The sequence below is a fragment of the Rana temporaria genome, chromosome 2 (assembly GCF_905171775.1).
Source record: "Rana temporaria chromosome 2, aRanTem1.1, whole genome shotgun sequence".
Lineage (NCBI taxonomy): Eukaryota > Metazoa > Chordata > Amphibia > Anura > Ranidae > Rana > Rana temporaria.
In genome coordinates, this window is record NC_053490.1 from 189,060,590 (window position 1) to 189,079,871 (window position 19,282).

Here is a 19,282-nt window from a genome sequence, read left to right on the forward strand (position 1 = left end):
TTAATGACTTGGAGAAGATCTGCCAAGAGGAGTGGGACAAAATTCCTCCTGAGATGTGTGCAAACAAGGTGGCCAGCTACAAGAAACGTCTGACCTCTGCGATTGTCAACAAGGGTTTTGCCACCAAGTACCAAGTCATGTTTTGCAAAGGGGTCAAATGTGTATTTCACTCATTACCCACTTCCTGACCAGGCCATGTTTTGCAATATGGCACTGCGTTACTTTAAACAAATAAAAGACCGAAAGTTTTGAAATATATATATATATATATATATATATATATATATATATATATATATTTTTTTTTTTTTTTTTTTTTACTTTCTGCTATAAAACATGCCCAATAATTTCTTCATCAATTTAGGCCAATATGTATTCTGCTACATATTTTTGGTAAAAAAAAAATACAATAAGCGTATTTTTATTTGTTTGTGCAAAAGTTATAGAGTCTACAAAATAGGGGATAGATTTATGGCATTTTTATTTATTTTTTATTATTAGTAATGGCGGTGCGACATTGCAGCGGACAGATCGGACACCTGACTTTGACACTTTATTGGGAACCAGTGACATTATTACAGTGATTAGTGCTAAAAACATGCTCTGACATTGTACTAATGACACTGGCAGGGAAAGGGGGTTATCATCAGGGGCGATTGAAGGGTTAAAGAGGTTATATAAAGGTTCATTTTTTATTTTCTAAATAGGTTCATTTAAGCTAGTGCATTGTTGGTTCACTTACCTTTTCATTTGATTTCTCTTATAAATGTTTTTTTTCTTTGATTTCTTTGTCTAAATTTCTCACTTCCAGTTCCTCCTCAGTAAGCTGTTCAGTAAGCCGTTCTGTAAGCCGTTCTGGCTGACTAACCACCGCTCGGATGATGGTGGCAAGCTTACTGAGAAGAACCAGGAGGTGAGAAATTGTGTTATATTCTATTCATGGCAAGCTTGCAAAACATATTTGGATTTATGTTTAGTCATAATAAATATAGTATATGTGAACGACCTTGATCAAATGTTCAGTAAAATAGTTCTTCATCTGAAGCCGAGTCAGTAGTATGCCATAAGTATCTGATGTATGTAGTTAGTTTGAGAATGACATACAAATCATCTGGTATAGAATGTCAAGGGAGGTCCAGAATACATCAGTATTTATGTAGTTGGAGGAATAATACATATTATAAGTTAGTGTAGAGTAGTCTCAGTCATATTAATAAGTATTAGTATATAGTTATTTAATGTAGTTAAAGTTGGTAATATCGGTTCATATTAGTACATGTTTGCTTATATGACATTACATGATCAGCACATTACTTCAAGCATAGTGTTACATGTGGGCTTGTCAATCAAACGTCATATATGACTGAGTTAGTATCTCCTTTTGTATAGCATATTGCTGAAGTTAGCAGAAATTAATGTGTGCCATACAAGGTTATACATTTGAGAGGTTATGACGTTCACATGTAACATATAAAGCCAACACTTCGATATTGAAGGTCAGACAGACACCCACTAGGAGAAATTACACCGACATTCACATGAAGACACTTTGACAAGTTGGAACAGCTGAATTTTCCCAGATGTCCAAGAACGTAATTTCCTGCTTCTTTTTGGTTAAACAAGACAGCATGAAGACAGGAGGCAGCAGCCATGAAGCACACATGCCATTATAAACGTATTACAGCTTTATAACTACCGTATTTATCGGTGTATAACACGCACAGGCGTATAACACGCACCCTAACTAAGAGGGGAAGGTTCAGGAAAAAAAAAAAACTTTCCACGGCCCCCTGCGTATAACACCCAGGCACAGTTTACACTATATTTCCAGGGTAAAAAAGTAAGTGTTATACGCCAATAAATACAGTATTTGTTCTATTTCATATATTTTTACCTACACTGAACTAAACTACTATACTTTTTACATTGTATTTATGATGCCAAATGTGTGGCTATAAACTCACACTTTCATCTGGTCACCTCCACACCTGAGATCATTGTGTGTGCACTGACTCTTGAGAATATAGCCATGTTTTGAGACATTCATCTGTTTATACTGTAATGTATTAATTATGCATGTATTTCTTCCATTAGATTGTACAAAGACATACTGATTGACTCGCACCCCTGAGGAAGGCAACGATTTGCCAAAACATTATGTAACAACTCATGTCAATCTTAGTCGATCATTACTGTTTTTATCTTCTATTTTTCTACTACAAATAAAATATTTATATTTATAATTTTGTTTTGACTTTTCTGTATGACTTGTTTAAATGGCACCGCTATAATCCCTCTCATCCTTCAAAATCCTATACCATAATTTTATAGGGATGAGGTGTCGGATCTAAAAGAGGACACACTAATCACTTTCAATCACAAACTCACACTTTGTTTTAAGTCAGTCTGACTATCAATGCCATTTCTTGCTCATACATCACAGAACACAGAGCCTTAATTACTTAAATTACTTCATGGGTTAAGTAGTCACCGCAGGTGATTGGATACTGGCAAACCCAATTAGAATTGAGTTCCTCCGCCATGACGGTTGACGGGGGCATGCTTTTGACTGTTCTATAGGCAGGTGGAGAGGGGGAGGGCTGTGGTTGCTTGTGTATAGCATACCTGTGCGCAGGCGCCAAGAGGCTTGTTTAAAAAGCCCAGCACGCCATAGCCTTCTGTAAAGCGGCATGGAGACAGAGCTGTGGGCTTTAAGCATTCCTGTGGATTGAACCAGGCAAACCTAAGACTCCTACTCGGCATCAGGTTATGCAGTGAGCCAATAATAGGATTTTTATAACAGCTTACCTGTAAAATCCTTTTCTTGGAGTACATCACGGGACACAGAGAAGCATAGTAATTACTATGTGGGTTAAAGAGTCTACCTTCAGGTGATGGACACTGGCACGCCCTTAAGGCAGGAAGTTCCCTCCCCTATATAATCCCTCCCATACCGGGAGTACCTCAGTTTTGTAGCAAAGCAATAAGTGTCCTAATAGCCCCATCAAGAGGGGTGGGAGCTCTGTATCCCGTGATGTACTCCAAGAAAAGGATTTTACAGGTAAGCGGTTATAAAAAATCCTATTTTCTTTATCGTACATCACGGGACACAGAGAAGCATAGTAATTACTATGTGGGATGTCCTAAAGCAATACCAAATGAGGGGAGGGAGACACCAAAATCCGCCGGGCGCCATCAGACGTGAGGAATTAAACTGCAGCCTGCAGCACACTGCACCCAAAGGTGCCTTCCTCACTCTCTTATATTCAATTGGTAACATTTAAAGTGTGGATTGACTACCAGGTCGCGGCCTTACAGACCCGAGCCATGGAGGCTTGATGATACACTGCCCAGAAAGTGCTAACCGCTCTAGTGGAGTGTGCTTTAACCTCAAACGGAGGAACCTTTCCTTTCAAGCCATAGGCTTAAGTAATGGCCTGTCAAATCTATTTAGAAATAGTGGACTTAGACACTGCCTGTCCGCTTCTGGGACCTTCCGGCAGAACGAATAACATGTCTGATTTCCGAATCTGAGCAGTAGCTTTAAGATAGATTTTAACTGCTCTCAGTACATCCAGAGTATGCAACAATCTTTCTGTTGCAGAACTAGGTTCTGGAAAAAACAAGGGAGAACCAGATCCTGGTTCAGATGGAAGTTTGAAACTACCTTGGGGAGGAAGACCAGATGAGGCCGCAGGACCACTCTGTCCTTGTGAAGAATTAGGTATGGCTCTTTACATATAATAAACAGTGCAGCGCAATAAAACAAAAATAAATATATAAATAAAGTGTAAAGATACACAATGCTAGTGTATATAATAAGAAAAACAGTAAAACAGTGTCCATGTGAGGAAAAACCTTAACCCACGCTGAGGAAGTCCCGCCCATGGGATGTAATGCGTACAGAGGGTAGGAGCTACGCAGAACGTCACCCACGACCGCCGCAGATTGCAGACAGTGCTTGAAAAATACAGATGTATGCCGTTATGCTGACACTCGGCACACTGAGGGGCTGATTTACTATCCTCTGTGCGCTGCGCTAGTTCATGCCTTAATTAGTGCGCCGGGTGAAGCCTTAATTAGGCGCATGAACCAGCGTAGCAGCCAGCGCATTGCAAGTAATATGTAAAGCCGCGCCAAACTCCCTATAGAAGTCTATGGGAGAAATCAAAAGTGTTAATTTTAAAGGCTAATATGCAAGCTTTGTCCTAAAAAGTGTTTGGGGACCTCAGTCCTGCCCCAGGGGACATGTATCAATGCTTTTTTATTTTTTTAAACTGCCGTTTTTTCGGGAGCAGTGAAATTAATAATGCTTAAAGTGAAACAATAAAAGTGAAATATTCCTTTAAATTTCGTACCTAGGGGGGGTGTAAAGTCAGCATGTGAAATAGCGCATTTTTCCCGCACTTAGAACGGTCTCTGCACAAAATGACATTCTGAAGGAAAAGTCATTTAAAATTCAAACGCGGCAATAATGAATTGTCGGCTCCCGGCAATTCTAAAGGGATTCATTCATAAAGGAAAAAAAAAATGTATGGGGGTCCCCCAAATTAAATTACCAGGCCCTTCAGGTCTGGAATGGATATTAAGGGGAACCCCGCCGTAAAAAAAAAAAAAAAAAAATGGTGTGGGTTCCCCGCAAATATCCATACCAGGCCCTTCAGGTCTGGTGTGGATTTTAAGGGGAACTTCACCCCAAATTTAAAAAAAAAAATGGCGTGGAGTCCCCCTAAAAATCCACACCAGACCCTTATCTGAGCGCGTCAACCTGGCCGACTGCAGAAAAGAGGGGGGAACAGAGTGCGGCCCCCCCCTCTCCTGAACCGCACCAGGCCACATGCCCTCAACATGGGGAGGATGTCCCCATGTTGATGGGGACAAGGGCCTCATCCCCACAACCCTTGCCCGGTGGTTGTGGGGGTCTGCGGGCGGGGGGCTTATCAGAATCTGGAAGACCCCTTTAACAAAGGGGACCCCCAGATCCTGCGGGGACCCCCAGATCAGAGGGGGCGGGGTCACAGAGCCTCACACGGCGGGGGAATTCAATTTTAAAAGCGCCGTCCGGAGAAGAAGCCGCCGCAGCTTCCAATTGACCGCCGTGTGACGCTCATGTGACCCTGCCCCCCTCTGACGCACATATACCACACGCGGACTTTCATTTACCTGTGGCGTCAGAGGGGGGCGGGTCCCAGGAGTGGGAACACGGCGGGATCTTCAATTTCAAGCGCAGCACCCAGAAGATGCGGGACGAGAAGGCGGACGGACGGAAAAGAAGATAGGAGAAGGTGTCGGGCAAGATGTGGACGAGAAGACCCAAGAAAGAAGCAGAGGAAGAAACCCGAATGAAAGAAGATGGAACCACGGAAAGAAGATTTTATTAAAAGATTTGTCAAAAACCGGCTACGGTCATTAACACTTTTGACATTTTTTTGGGGTGAAATGGTAAAGGTACAATGTACCCCATTACCATTTCACATAGGGGGGGGGCGGGATCTGGGGGTCCCCTTTGTTAAAGGGGTCTTCCAGATTCTGATAAGCCCCCCGCCCGCAGACCCCCACAACCACCGGGCAAGGGTTGTGGGGATGAGGCCCTTGTCCCCATCAACATGGGGACATCCTCCCCATGTTGAGGGCATGTGGCCTGGTGCGGTTCAGGAGAGGGGGGGGCCGCACTTTGTCCCCCCTCTTTTCTGCGGCCGGCCACGTTAACGTGCTCGGATAAGGGTCTGGTGTGGATTTTTAGGGGGACTCCATGCCATTTTTTTTTTATTTGGGGTGGAGTTCCCCTTAAAATCCACACCAGACCTGAAGGGCCTGGTATGGATATTTGGGGGGACCCCACGCCATTTTTTTTGTTTTTACGGCGGGGTTCCCCTTAATATCCATTCCAGACCTGAAGGGCCTGGTAATTTAATTTGGGGGGACCCCCATACATTTTTTTTTAGTTTTAATGAGCAATGACTGTATTCTTTATAGCCATGAGTACTTTAAAATTACTTTTTTTTTCACTTCAGAAATGACATCTTGTACAGGGACAGTTCTAAGGACGGGAAACATGCGCTTCACAGGCATGTTATACCCCCCTCCCCCCCTGTATGAAATTTAAAGGAATATTTCACTTTTATTATTTCACTTTAACCACTTCCATACCGCGCCTATTCTGGCACTTCTCTCCTCCATGTAAAAATTATATTTATTTCCTGGGAAATTACTCAGGACCCCCAAACATTATATATAATTTTTTAGCAGACACCCTAGGGAATAAAGTGGCGGTAATTTCTGATTTGATTTCCAACGGTATTTGCGCAATAATTTGGCTAACGCCTTTTTTTTTTGGCCTAAAAACAAAAACGGTTCATGAATTAAAAAATAACATAATGGATAATGTGAAAGATGATGTTATACCGAGTAAATAGATACCTAACTTGTCACGCTTTAATATTGCACACACTCATGGAATGGCGCCAAACTTCGGGACATAAAAATATCCATAGGCGATGCTTGATTTTTTTTTTACAGGTGACCAGTTCAGAGATACAGAGGAGGTCTAGGGCTAGAATTATTGCTAGAATTATTGCTCTAATGCACGCGTCAATACCTCACATGTGTGGTTTGAATGGTGTTTACATGTGGGCGGGACTTACATGCATATTCGCTTCTGAGTGCGAGCTACTAGGGACAAGGACGTTTATTTATTTTTTTACCTAATATTTTTCTTTTTGCACTTTTCTGTCCCTTTTTTTTATTTTGGATCACTTTTAGTCCTATTACAAGGAATGTAAACATCCCTTGTAATAGTACTAGTGTGTGACAGGTCCTCTTTATGGAGAGAGGCGGGGTTAATAAGGCTGGAAAGCATGGTATTGGGAAAAAAAAAAAAAGATCTCATGCTTTCAGCTACAATCATGTTTGTTCAGCACAGTGGTGTAGTGTATAGCACTTTGACCTAGCAGCAAAAGGGTCGCTGGTTCAAATCCCGCCCGTGACACCATCTGCCTGGAGTTTGCATGTTCTCCCTGTGCCTGCGTGGGTTTCCTCCCACAATATAAAAACATGCTGTAAATCGGATCCGGTATAAATAAGCCCTAATATGCAGTAGTATATTTAGGATTTGTGCTGCCCTAGGCCTGACTGCATTTCTGCACCTCCCAATAGAAAAATGACCCACCCCTTCCCGTCAAGGCCACACCCTGTTTTTGTATGACCCTCCCATGAATTTTCAGGGGACCCACACACTAGTTCTGGGGGGGAGGGGGTTACTGGATTCCCTTTAATTTGCATAGTTTTTCTCTCACTTCCTGTTTGGCTATGGGGCAGGAAGTGAAGGCAAATCTCCCCAATTGGACACAGATAATACAAAATAAACTGACAGGGCCTATAACCCTCCCTCACTCTATCCAAAATTAAAGAAAATAAAAAGTGTTGATTATAGTTCTAGTTGAAGCACACATTTCAGAGAGTTTTATTGAGAGGCCTAAGAAAATATAACCATGCCAATAGGCCAGGATACAGCGTTGCTAATATGTATGAGTGTGTGTGTTAGGGCCCCCCACTAACACCACCCAATGTTAAAATTATTAATTTGCAAATAAGTATTATCTGCTCATTTTTTGGGGATGTCTGCACCCCTGATAGTGACATTTGTGAGGTGTCTTCACCCTTTCTAATTCAAATTCATTCACTTCCTGTCACATAGCCAAACAGGAAGTGAGGGTAAAACCTTAATAATATCTTTTCTTGGGGACACAGAGATCGATCTAAATAGTTTCCCATTATGTAAATTGCACTCTAGCATTTTGCTGTGTACACCCCAAATTATTAGGGATCTTGGACTTTGGGGTCCATTTACTAAAGGCAAATCCACTTTGCACTACAAGTGGACAAGCAAGGAAGAAAACAAAACAACTTTGCTTCTACAGGATTGGATGTTAAAACCGTCAGTGCTTCCTCTCTGATTTTCAGCGACTACGCTTGTACTGCAGAGTGTCTTTGCCTTTACTAAACCCCAAACTAAATAATCATTTGGGGCAGGGATCCTCAAACTACGGCCCTCCAGCTGTTGTAGAACTACACATCCCATGAGGCCTTATAATGCACTGACATTCACAGACATGACTAGGCATGATGGGAATTGTAGTTCCTGAACAACTGGAGGGCCGTAGTTTGAAGACCCATGATTTGGGGTGTACACAGCAGTGCTGGAATGCAATTTGCTTAATGGGGACACTAGTTAGATTGACCTGTGTCCCCAAGAAAAGACATTGGTAGGGTTTTAACCTCACGTCCTGTTCAGCTGTGTGACAGGAAGTGAAGCCAATTTTAAGAAAAGGGACACAAAGCTCAACCCAAAAAAAACACAAGCAGGGGTTCTAACACTCACTTGGCTTCCCTCAAACACCCACAATTAGAATAGGATTGCCCTGCGCTAGATTTAAGCACAGTGCTGTAAATCAGCACTTTAAGCCTGTCCACCAATACCCCCCCCCCCCCCAACAGGCCATGTTTGCAGGTTTTCCTTTATCTTGCACATGTGCTTTAAAAGACAGTCTGGACTAGGGTTGCCACCTCATCCCTTTAAAACAGAACACATATGAATTACACAGGTTCTGTGGCTGATTAAGGTGGTAATTGAACTCAAGTGGAGCCTTATCTAAATTAAATTAGCCTCAGAACCTGTGGAATTCATATGTGTTCTGTTTTAAAGGGATGAGGTGGCAACCCTAGTCTGGACAGCAATTCTTGATAAGAGAAATCCACAAAACATGTCCTGTCGGGGGTACTTGAGGGCTAAGGACCACTGCAGTAAAAAGAAAACACTTTGTCTTTAATTTCCTGGTGAATAAACATGGCAAACATTTCATGATTACACAACAGGAAAGAAGCTTAGACAAAAAAATCACACCTAATTTGTTAGGCCCAAACCTATTTCAGCTGCAGCTGTCAAAATATGTAGCATGAAAAAGTAACAAAAAACAAACTTAAAAATTTGAAAGTAATTTTTATTGGTCAACAAAACAAGGAAAGCAAAAAAAGACAAACACACAAACAAAAATACATTTCAAAAATCAAAATAAACATAGGTTAACCGTCCCAACATCTTCAGAAATTTTTATCAAAATAAGGCAGCAGAGACAAATACATCAAAGTGAACATCATTTAAAAACAAAAAACATTGGCAAAATAAAAATAAACATGCCCCAAACCACATTTCTGTTTAGCAACAGCCTGCCTGCCAGCTTGCCCCTCTGAGGGCAGCTGAGGACTGATCGATCCACGCTTTTTATAACACGTGTTCTAATGAAGCAATTGAAATCACATGAACAAATTTCAGTCTCTAGTTTGGGTGAGCTTGTAAGTGCTTACACCTGGTAAGGATGTCCTTAAATTACTAACCCACCCATATGAGCATCCAAGTGATTTTCACCTTTTAAAAAGAAAGGAAACATTTTCTAACTGCCTGAGCATGCTCAGTTCATCTCACATGCAGGAACAAAGCTGCAATGGCTGCTGAAAGCATGAGATTTTTTTTCCCCTGAACTCATGCTTTCCAGCCTGAAGGGGAGGTCTTAGTGAATTATTACGTAACAAAAATAAATAATAATAATTAAAATGCCCCTGTCCTCCCAGTCAGAAGCGAAGACACACATTTTTTTTCTTCAGGTTAACAGTTTATAGCTACAGAGGAGGTCTAGTGCTAAAAGTATTGCTCTCGCTCTAACGCATGCGTCAATACCTCACATGTGTGGTTTGAACGATGTTTACATATGTGGGCGGGACTTGCGTAAGTTATTTAATTATGTTAATTATGTTCCCTGGTTGTGTTCTAACTGTAAGGGGGGGTGGGACTGACTAGAGGAAATGACAGATCGCTGTTCATACATTGTATGAACAGACGATCAGGCATTTCCTCCCGACAGGACCGGGATAAAGGGGAACTTCGCGCGAAAAATTTCAAACAAGAAACCGGCATGGGTCCCCCTCCAGGGGCACATTAGGCTCTTCGGCTTGGTCCGGAACGTGAGGGGTTAAACCCACGCCAAAAACCAGCGTGGGGTCCCTCCCCAGAACCAGACCAAGCCCTTATGCCAGGTACGCAGTCTGGCCGGACAGGAATGGGGGTGGGGACGAGCGAGCGCCCCCCCTCCTGAGCCGTACCAGACCGCATGCCTTCAACATGGGGGAGTGTGTGCTGTGGGGGAGGGGGGCACTGCCCCCCCACCCCAAAGCACTCTTGTCCCCATGTCGATAGGGACAAGAGCCTCTTCCCGACAACCCTGGCCGTTGGTTGTCGGGGTATGCGGGCGGGGGGCTTATCACAATCTGAGAGGCCCCTTTAATAAGGTGGCCCCCAGATTCCGGCCCCCCCACCCTACATTGTACCCCCTACCCATTCACCTGGGGGAAAAAAAAAATGTAAAAAAAAATACACCACACACATTTATAAATTAATTTATTAGTCAGCTGGGGGTCTTCTGCCGGGGCCCCCCACCACCACCCCATTGGGCCCCAGGCTTCGCCGTCTTCCACCTGGGCCCCCACCACATAAGGCTCTTTTGCATTCGGGGGGGGGCAGGCTTCGCCGATTTCTGCCGGGGGGTACACCTACCCCCCCGGTCTTCTGCCGGAGCCCCCTTCACCACGAGGCTCCTTGCCTATGGGGGAGGGCTCCGGGCTTCGACGATTTCTGCCGGGGGGGGGGGTGCTGTAGCCCTTGCGGGCTGTTTTCTGCCGGAGCCCCCTTCACCACGAGGCTCCTTGCCTATGGGGGAGGGCTCCGGGCTTCGTCGATTTCTGCCGGGGGGGTGCTGTAGCCCTCCCGGGCTGTTTTCTGCCAGAGCCCCCTTCACCACGAGGCTCCTTGCCTATGGGGGAGGGCTCCGGGCTTCGTCGATTTCTGCCGGGGGGTGCTGTAGCCCTCCCGGAGCCCCATTCACCACGAGGCTCCTAGCCTATGGGGGAGGGCTCCGGGCTTCGTCGATTTCTGCCGGGGGGGTGCTGTAGCCCTCCCGGGCTGTTTTCTGCCGGAGCCCCCTTCACCACGAGGCTCCTTGCCTATGGGGGAGGGCTCCGGGCTTCGTCGCTTTCTGGCGGGGGGGGTGTAGCCCCCCCGGGCTTCTACGCTGTTTTCCGCTTCTGCCTGGCTCCTCCGCGGAGCACAGGGCTTGTCTTCTTCCTTCTCTTCCATTCGATGTTGACACGACGAGGTCCCGCGCTGAAATGCCGTCTGAGCAGTGGGCATTGACATATAGGGCAATGCCACCATGTGACCTCAACCCATGTGACATCACATTCCTGGGCATGATGGGAATGTGATGTCACATGGGTTGAGGTCACATGGTGGCATTGCCCTATATAAGTCAATGCCCACCGCTCACACGGCATGTCAGCGCGGAACCTCGTCGTGTCAACATCGAACGGAAGAGAAGGGAGAAGACAGCATAGACAAGCCCTGAGCTCCCGGAGGAGACAGGCAGAAGAGGGAACAGGAAAGAAAGCCCTGGCTCCGCGGGGGAGACAGGCAGAAGATGGAACAGAGAAGAAAGAAAGCCCTGTCCCCCGGAGGAGACAGGCAGAAGAGGGAACGCCAAGAGAGCAGAGTAAAGACCGGGGAGTTGGCGCACCCCCGGCAGAAGACGAGGAACAAGACCGGAGCCCTGGCGGAAGGCACCGGAAAGACTGGGGGATAGGCGCCATCCCCCGGCAGAAGTCGCCGAAGTCCGGATGCCCCCCTAATCAAAAAGAGCTCAAATGGGTTGGGGGCCCCGGCGGAAGGCACCGGATAAGACCGGGTTGGGATGGCGCCCTCCCCCGCCAGAAATCGCCGAAGCCCAGGGTTCCGGCGGAAAATCGGGAGAGAAGAAACCCCCCCTTCTGAAAGAGCTAAAGAAGAAAGGGGGGGCCCGGAGCTGACTAATAAATTATTTTATTCTGTGTTGTGTGTTTTTTTACTTTACACTTTTCCCCCAGGTGAATGGGTAGAGGTACGATGTACCCCATACTCATTCACATAGGGTGGGGGGCCGGCATCTGGGGGCCCCCTTAGTAAAGGGGGCTCCCAGATTCCGATTAGCCCCCGCCCGCATACCCCGACAACCAATGGCAAGGGTTGTCGGGAAGAGGCTCTTGTCCCTATCGACATGGGGACAAGAGTGCTGTGGGGTGGGGGGGCAGTGCCCCCCTCCCCCACAGCACACACTCCCCCATGTTGAGGGCATGCGGTCTGGTACGGCTCAGGAGGGGGGGGCGCTCATCCCCACCCGCATTCCTGTCCGGGCCAGACTGCGTGCCTGCGATGAGGGCTTGGTTTGGATCTGGGGGGGAACCCCGCGCCGATTTTCGGCGCGGGTTTAACCCCTCACGTTCCAGACCAAGCCTAAGAGCCCAATGTACCCCTGGAGGGGAACCTGCGCCGGTTTCAAGTTTGAAATTTGGCACGGAGTTCCCCTTCATGGTCAGCACAGGCTGAAAACAGGTCGGAGATTCCCGTGCGCCGCGTCACGCAGCGCAATCACGGGTACGCCGCTTGGTATTTACCAAGATTTTCTTGGCGTACTGACAAGGCGCACGGGAAGCTCCGAAATTTCCCTGTACGCATGCCCAGTATGCAAATGAACCTCCCGATTAAAAGAAATCCAATCGGCGAGCACTAGATTTTCCCCTTTATGTTCTTTTTTTTAAAATTCAAGTATTCTTTATTCATTTTCTTCCGTACAAAAACAGAAAAGCATTAAAAAACATTTTACGTGTCATATATCCTTATACAGTGCACTTCTATATTTGCAATTTATAATACTCCTTTTACCTTTACCCCTTCCCACCCCCCTACTTATTTATGTGTTTATTTACCCACCTTAAGCGTTTTAAACTCTACTCTAAGCACTTAACATATACTGCATTTTCCTCCCAAGGGAGTTCCTATCCCGAACTCTTACCTTATTGTTTTTAATTGCCCTTGACCTGCCCCACTGACCTCCCTTATTTCCCCAGCTCTCCTTATGGTGGACATCCCATTCTACTTAACCAGGGCTCCCACATTGTTTTAAATTTGTTAAAATTGCCTTGTCTGGTTAGAGTTACTTTTTCTTTCCATACTGTGGCATTTATCAAATTTTCCCATTCAGTTGACGTTGGCGCTTTCTCTGACTGCCACTTTTGTGCAATCAGCTTTCTGGCTTGAAACAGACACCTTATAGCAGCTACCCTTCTACCTTTTGACTCGAGTCTCTCCTCTATACATCCTAGCAGACAGACCAATGCCTCCAGCTCCAAGTTTATCCCGAAAGTAGTGTTTATGATCTCTATTACTCTACCCCAATACTTGTGCAATTTTGGGCACCTCCACAGCATATGTATTAAATCCCCTGTCTTTTGTCATCTGGGGCATTTGTCGTCTTTCCTGCCAAACTCATATAGCCTCTTTGGCGTATAATAGACTCTATAAAACAAAAAAAGGTGAGAGACTTTCTGCGATGGTGCAAGCGATACCAAATTCCCTGCCGCAAGGATCTGTTCCCATTGTGCTGTTGTAATTTGGCCTAGATCCACCTCCCACCTCCGTTTGTTTTTTTCCAGTCTTCCTCCCTCGAGGAACCCCTCACTGATCTTTGCATAGAGGTCTGAAATGGTTCCCTTGGGGTCCTCAGCTTTGATTAAGCGTTGAAGCTGGGGGATTTTTTGCCCCCTTGTCCGACCCAACTTAAATTGCGCCTGGAGGACATGCCTGACCTGCAAGTACGCACAGAATAGGGAGTTTGGTATGCCGTATTCTTCTTTTAATGCAGCAAATGACTTCAGTGTCTCGTCTGAATATAATTGATCAACTCTGGTTATACCCAGCCTTTCCCATTCTTTCAATTCTTCCATTTTTACTATCTCCTGCAAGTTTTTATTATCCCAGAGTGGGGAGTACTCTGTTAACCCCTTATACCCTAGTACTATCTTACTTGCTTGCCAAGTTTTTTTAATCAATCTCAATGTAGGATTCATGACTGGGAAAGAGTCCGCCTCTAATGTTTCTATCACTGACCTGTGAGGGGACCCCATTAGCATAATTTTCCCGCTGGCGCTCCCTCCTCCTTCTATACCACACCCCCCCAAATGTTGTAATTGAGCCGCTAAAAAGTAGCTGTGGGGGACCGCCAGTCCCCCCTTTTTTGTTGGAGCCTGTAGTGTCTGGAGGCTGATCCTAGCTATCCCCCTCTTCCAGATCAGTTCCCTGAAGAGGGTCTCAATTTTTTTAAACCAGGCCTTTGCTATCCACACAGGTGAATTATGGAGTACGTACAATAGTTGTGGCATCCAAATCATTTTTATTAGATTACTTCTTCTGGCTATCGATAGGGGGAGTCTTCCCCAGATCTCCGCTTTCTGTTTAAATTTTTTCAAGAGAGGTTCTAAGTTATTAGCGATATACTGTTCTGGATCCCGCGTTATAATTACACCTAAATATTCCATTTTATCGACTGTTTTCAATTGCGGAATTACTCCCCCTGTCCTGTTTCCTGCAATTTCCACAAAATTGATAGTGGTCTTCGCCGATTGCAAAGCGCAGAAAACGTTGATGCCTGGTGCAGATGGGGACATGCAAGTATGCGTCCTTGGTGTCCAAGGACGCCTGAAAATCCCCCTGATGGAGCAAAGCAACCACCGAACGAATTGATTCCATCCGGAACTTTCGAACCCTTACAAAGGCATTGAGGGCCTTGAGATCCAAGATTGGACAGACTTCGTCGTCTTTTGGGACCACAAACAGATTTGAGTATAATTCCTGAAACCTTTCTTGTAGTGGCACAGGCAAAATTACCCCGCACCTTAGTAAGTCCTGTACTGCCCCATTAAGGCAGTCCGACGAGTCAGGGTAAGAGGAAGATTTGAGGGAAAGAATCTGTTTGGAGGATAGGATAGGAAAGAAACTATCTTGTACCCAGAAGTGACCACCTCGCAAACCCACTGGTCGGCGAGCAGGGAGGTCCACCAATCTGCAAACCCGCAAAGTCGCCCCCCCCCCACCCATGAGTCAGGTGGGGGCAAAACTTCATGTGGTAGTAGTCTTGTTAGCTGGCTTGTTTGGCTTGCGCACCCAGGAACGCTTCTGTCCCCCAGCTGGACCTTTGTCAGTCTGGGGGGATCTGCCCGTGGACCCTGACTGACGAAAATACCACTTCTGCATGGAAAAGGAAGGTCCCGGCTTACGGTGTGGCTCCTTCTTTTAGAGGACTGAGGGAGAAGTGTGCTCTTACCTCCAGTGACATCCTTAATAATGTTGTATAGCTACTTTCTTCCACCTCCTATGGAGCTGTCCTAAGATACAGGTCTTCTGGTCCCAGGTTGTAAAGTTCCTCCACGACACCATGGGGTCCCCTATAACCCTGGAACCAAAATCGTGTGTCCTGGGAATCTTCCCTAACCCCGACATTAATAAATTTTCTAAAATATTTTTACACAAAACGCTTTTTTCTGCACGTAAGGTGGTTGCTAGAATGTGGATGAGGCCCGATCCCCCCCGCTGTTTCGCACTGGATTGCGGAGGTTAATGTAGCCTTACCATACAAAAAACTGATATACTCCCACAGAAGTTGCCCTTCTAAATACGGGAAGATATGGGATAAGTGGCTCAAAGCTACCGACACATGTGTATAGACAGGTGGACCCTGGCCTGATGCGCTTGCTCCATCTTTTGGCCGACAGGGGGTGTAATTGTTTTGAGGGGACAGGACCCCGAGCAGCACGTGATGTTTATATTCTGTAATATTGAGCTGTTATTGGCACCGATTGTGTGGTTTTGACTGATGTTTCTATCATTAGGGAATGAAGACATACCTAAATGTTCAGAGATACTGTCAGATACACGTGTTGGTTATTATGACATCCTTTTGTATGTACTGTATCTTTTTCTTTTGTTTAATAAAAACTTTTTTTGATAAAAAAATAATGTTGTATAGCGAGGTACCAATGAGCCTCCCACCTTTGAAAGGCAGATCTGCCAGAGCTTTATTGGAAGCTTGGTCAGCGGACCAGTATTTCAGCCAAATCAGGTGGCGCAATACCACCGCAGATACAGAGGCTCTGAAAATCAAGGTGGCTGCATCCAGAGTGGCATAACAGACATACATAAGGCCCTGTACCAATTGGTCGGCCAACCTTACGCACTCTGGAGGAAGCTGATGCTCCTCTGTCTGTTGGAAAATTTTTGCCTATTCAGCGAGTGTCCGAGACACCAAAGTTGCAGCCAATATAGGTTGCAACGCTGACCCCAGCATGGTGAACATGGAACGGCTCACCGCTCCGGGGGAATGGGGGCGCTTTTTACCCACCCTTATGCCTCAGGAATGTTTGGGGAAGAAAGGTCAGCCACTGACTCCATGTAGCCCACTAACAGCCCTTAGGGATGTAGCCAAGACAAAAATGTCCACCCTCCTATGCTGCACAGACCAGGGCGTTACCCAGGGGACTCACCACCCAGTCATAATCTGTTCAGTGCCGCTGCCTGCTCTCCTTTCACACACAGCGTGTGTCTGAGGAAAACCTGTGAGGTGAACTGTGCCGTTCAGGAAGCTAGTCCAGCACGAGAGGCGAAAATCCACTCCAAAATTGCCGCCAAAACACCTCAGAGAAAAGGGCTCGGACCACAAGAAAATAGCCGCCCGCAATGCCGACCTGCGTCACAGCGTGGCCATGGCAAAATGTCCAATGGGAAATTCAATAATAAGCACAGGTCACAGAAAAATGGCACCGGCGCTACCAAAATGGCGCCCAAATACAGTGATGTGGACGAAAAGGCCACGGTGGAGGCTTCCCACCAAAAAGACTACCACCCACAGAGAGTGGGCTTGGACACCCCCACAGACCATAACCGGGACCTGGAAACGCATAAAAGGTATACCCCGGTCGCAGTGAGCCCCGCAAGGGAAGGAGAAAAAAAAGTGACAGAGGGAGAGGAAGAGGACAGGAGAACCCGCTTTCCCGGGAATGCCCAGCTGTTCCATCCTGCCGAGGCAGGAGGAACTGTACTTACCTGTCCCTGCGAGGACCTGCTGGTGCGTTCCTGACAGACCTTCAACTGAGTAGTACGGAGTAGCTGGAGGCCTGGTCTACTGTGATTGAGACAGCAAGCAGTCCGGTCATATGTGAACCCTGGAGCATATAGCTCACCGGCCACCCCTGGAGCCATGGGGTATGTCGTGGCCGTCCCAGCGCGTAGCTAAGGCCTGCTCACACTCGATGGCCGGACTGAGAGGACTACAAGGATCTATATTATAAAGCCTGACACCCAGCTGGCAGTTGATAGAAGATTCTTCAAAATAAAATCATAAAAATAAATAAAAAATGTCCTCAGGACCCTGAGACCAAAGGGAGCCAGGTGCTCCTCAACTAGGCAGAAAAAAACTGAGCTGCTGACTGCAGGGTGGAGTTTTATGTCTGGAGGGACCACCCCCTGGGCGAGGCTGTTTAAGTCTGTTTAAAGTAACATGTATTTAAATATCCAACATGTTCTGCCTAGTCCTCTCCTATAGAACAGGAACATAAACAAGTCAAGATTTAAGGAGCTGTGTCCGTCCATTGACAAAAAGAGAAATAGGATTTTTTAATACAGCTTACCTGTAAAAATCCTTTTCTTGGGAATACATCACGGGACACAGAGCTCCCGCCCCTCTTCGGAGTTCAACGTGGGACACTTATTGCTTTGCTACAAAAACTGAGGTACTCTCCATTTGGGAGGGGTTATATAGGGGAGAAACTAAATTCTTAATGCCACCTGTGGTGACTACATAACCCATTAAGTAATCGAGGCTCTGTGTCCCATGATGTATTCCCAAGAAAAGGATTTTACAGGTAAGCTGTATTAAAAAATCCTATTTTATCCAGAAACGCCCTTGAAATACAAGAATATTAGATATTAATATTCTGCAACCTCCGGGCCTTTTTCTGACACTTATTTACATGTAAAAATATGTACTTTTGTTAGAAAATTAGGTAAAACCCCCAAACTTTTTTTTTTTTTTTTTTTTAAAGCAAATGACCTACAGAATAAAATTTTTGTGTCACACAGTATTTGCACAGCTGTTTTTTTTTTTTTGGGGGGGGGGATAAAATACAATATTTGAATTTGAATGCAAAACACCACAATACAGAATCAATTTTTTTGGTCAAATATAAAAGATGACACACCGAGTAAATGGATACCAAATATGTCATGCTTTAAAATTGCACATGCCTGTGCAATAGTGGCAGGCGTCGTAAATTTTATGATCCATATGTGACGTTTTTAAAGCCTTTACAGGTTACCACTGTAGGTTTAAACCGGAGGTCCGGTGCTACAATTACTGCCCATGATCTCACTTTTGCCGTGATACCTCACATGTGTGTGACTGACACGTGCATTTGCCTTTCCGCGGGGGCACCATCATATTTTTTTTTTTTTTTTATCAATATGCATTTTGTTTTTTACATGGTTGCTTTATTATTATTTATATGTTTCCGGGCAGTGGTCAGTACACACTCTGTGTACAGAACTCCATGTAGCCATATTGCAATGCATTCTCAGAAAATGAGTGGCTGCAGATTGAAAAGGAAAGTTAATTTTTAATAACAGTCATTTACAATATGATTAGTGTAGCAATTTATTTGCCATTTTTCCCCACAAAAGTGGAGTTACCCTTTAAGTGTTTAGATTTTGCAGGATCTTCAGACGGCGCTTATTCTGCACTATTGCAGAGATAGACAGAACAAGCAGCTGGAAAGATGAGTGTTGCATGTCTTAATTTATAGTTAGACCTAAAATTGATTAGTGAGAGAGTAACTTTAAATTTGTTGAACTATAAGGACAACACTTTCAAATAGTGGTGCATAAGACCGGTAAAAGCAGTAACCATATGCTTTGATACGGATGACAATTATAAGAACAGCTGCAGGATCCCCTGAGCAGATTTATATTCTTTCACAACAGTAACCAAATCTCTAAACCCCCCTTTTACCAAACTAGAAATTAAAGACGTTCACAGTTATGGAAATTGTGGTGCTAGGTTCCAGTAAGTATGTTGCGAAAGGTGATTGTGCAGCAAATTTGTGTGGCTTGCAAAAATGTGGCAGTTTAAGGACCAGTCTCCTAGCTAGTAGCCACGGATGCTGCCAGTATAAACTTTGTTCTCATGCTTTTGATAGCGAATACAGATCTACAGTTATAATGTCATAAGCCAACAGTACTCCAAAAAACACACAGGAGAAAAGAAAAATAGAAGGACAGAGTATAGACTTGAAGTTACTTTGAAGTGACATTTCCCCA

At 45.2% G+C, this 19,282-nt stretch overlaps 1 protein-coding gene across 1 annotated transcript in view; it reads right to left on the reverse strand.

Annotated features, from left to right (window-relative positions):
• Positions 1-19,282, reverse strand: part of PCCA (propionyl-CoA carboxylase subunit alpha) — a 935,313-nt gene that overhangs the window by 670,586 nt on the left and 245,445 nt on the right. The gene's annotated exons all lie outside the window — the stretch shown is intronic.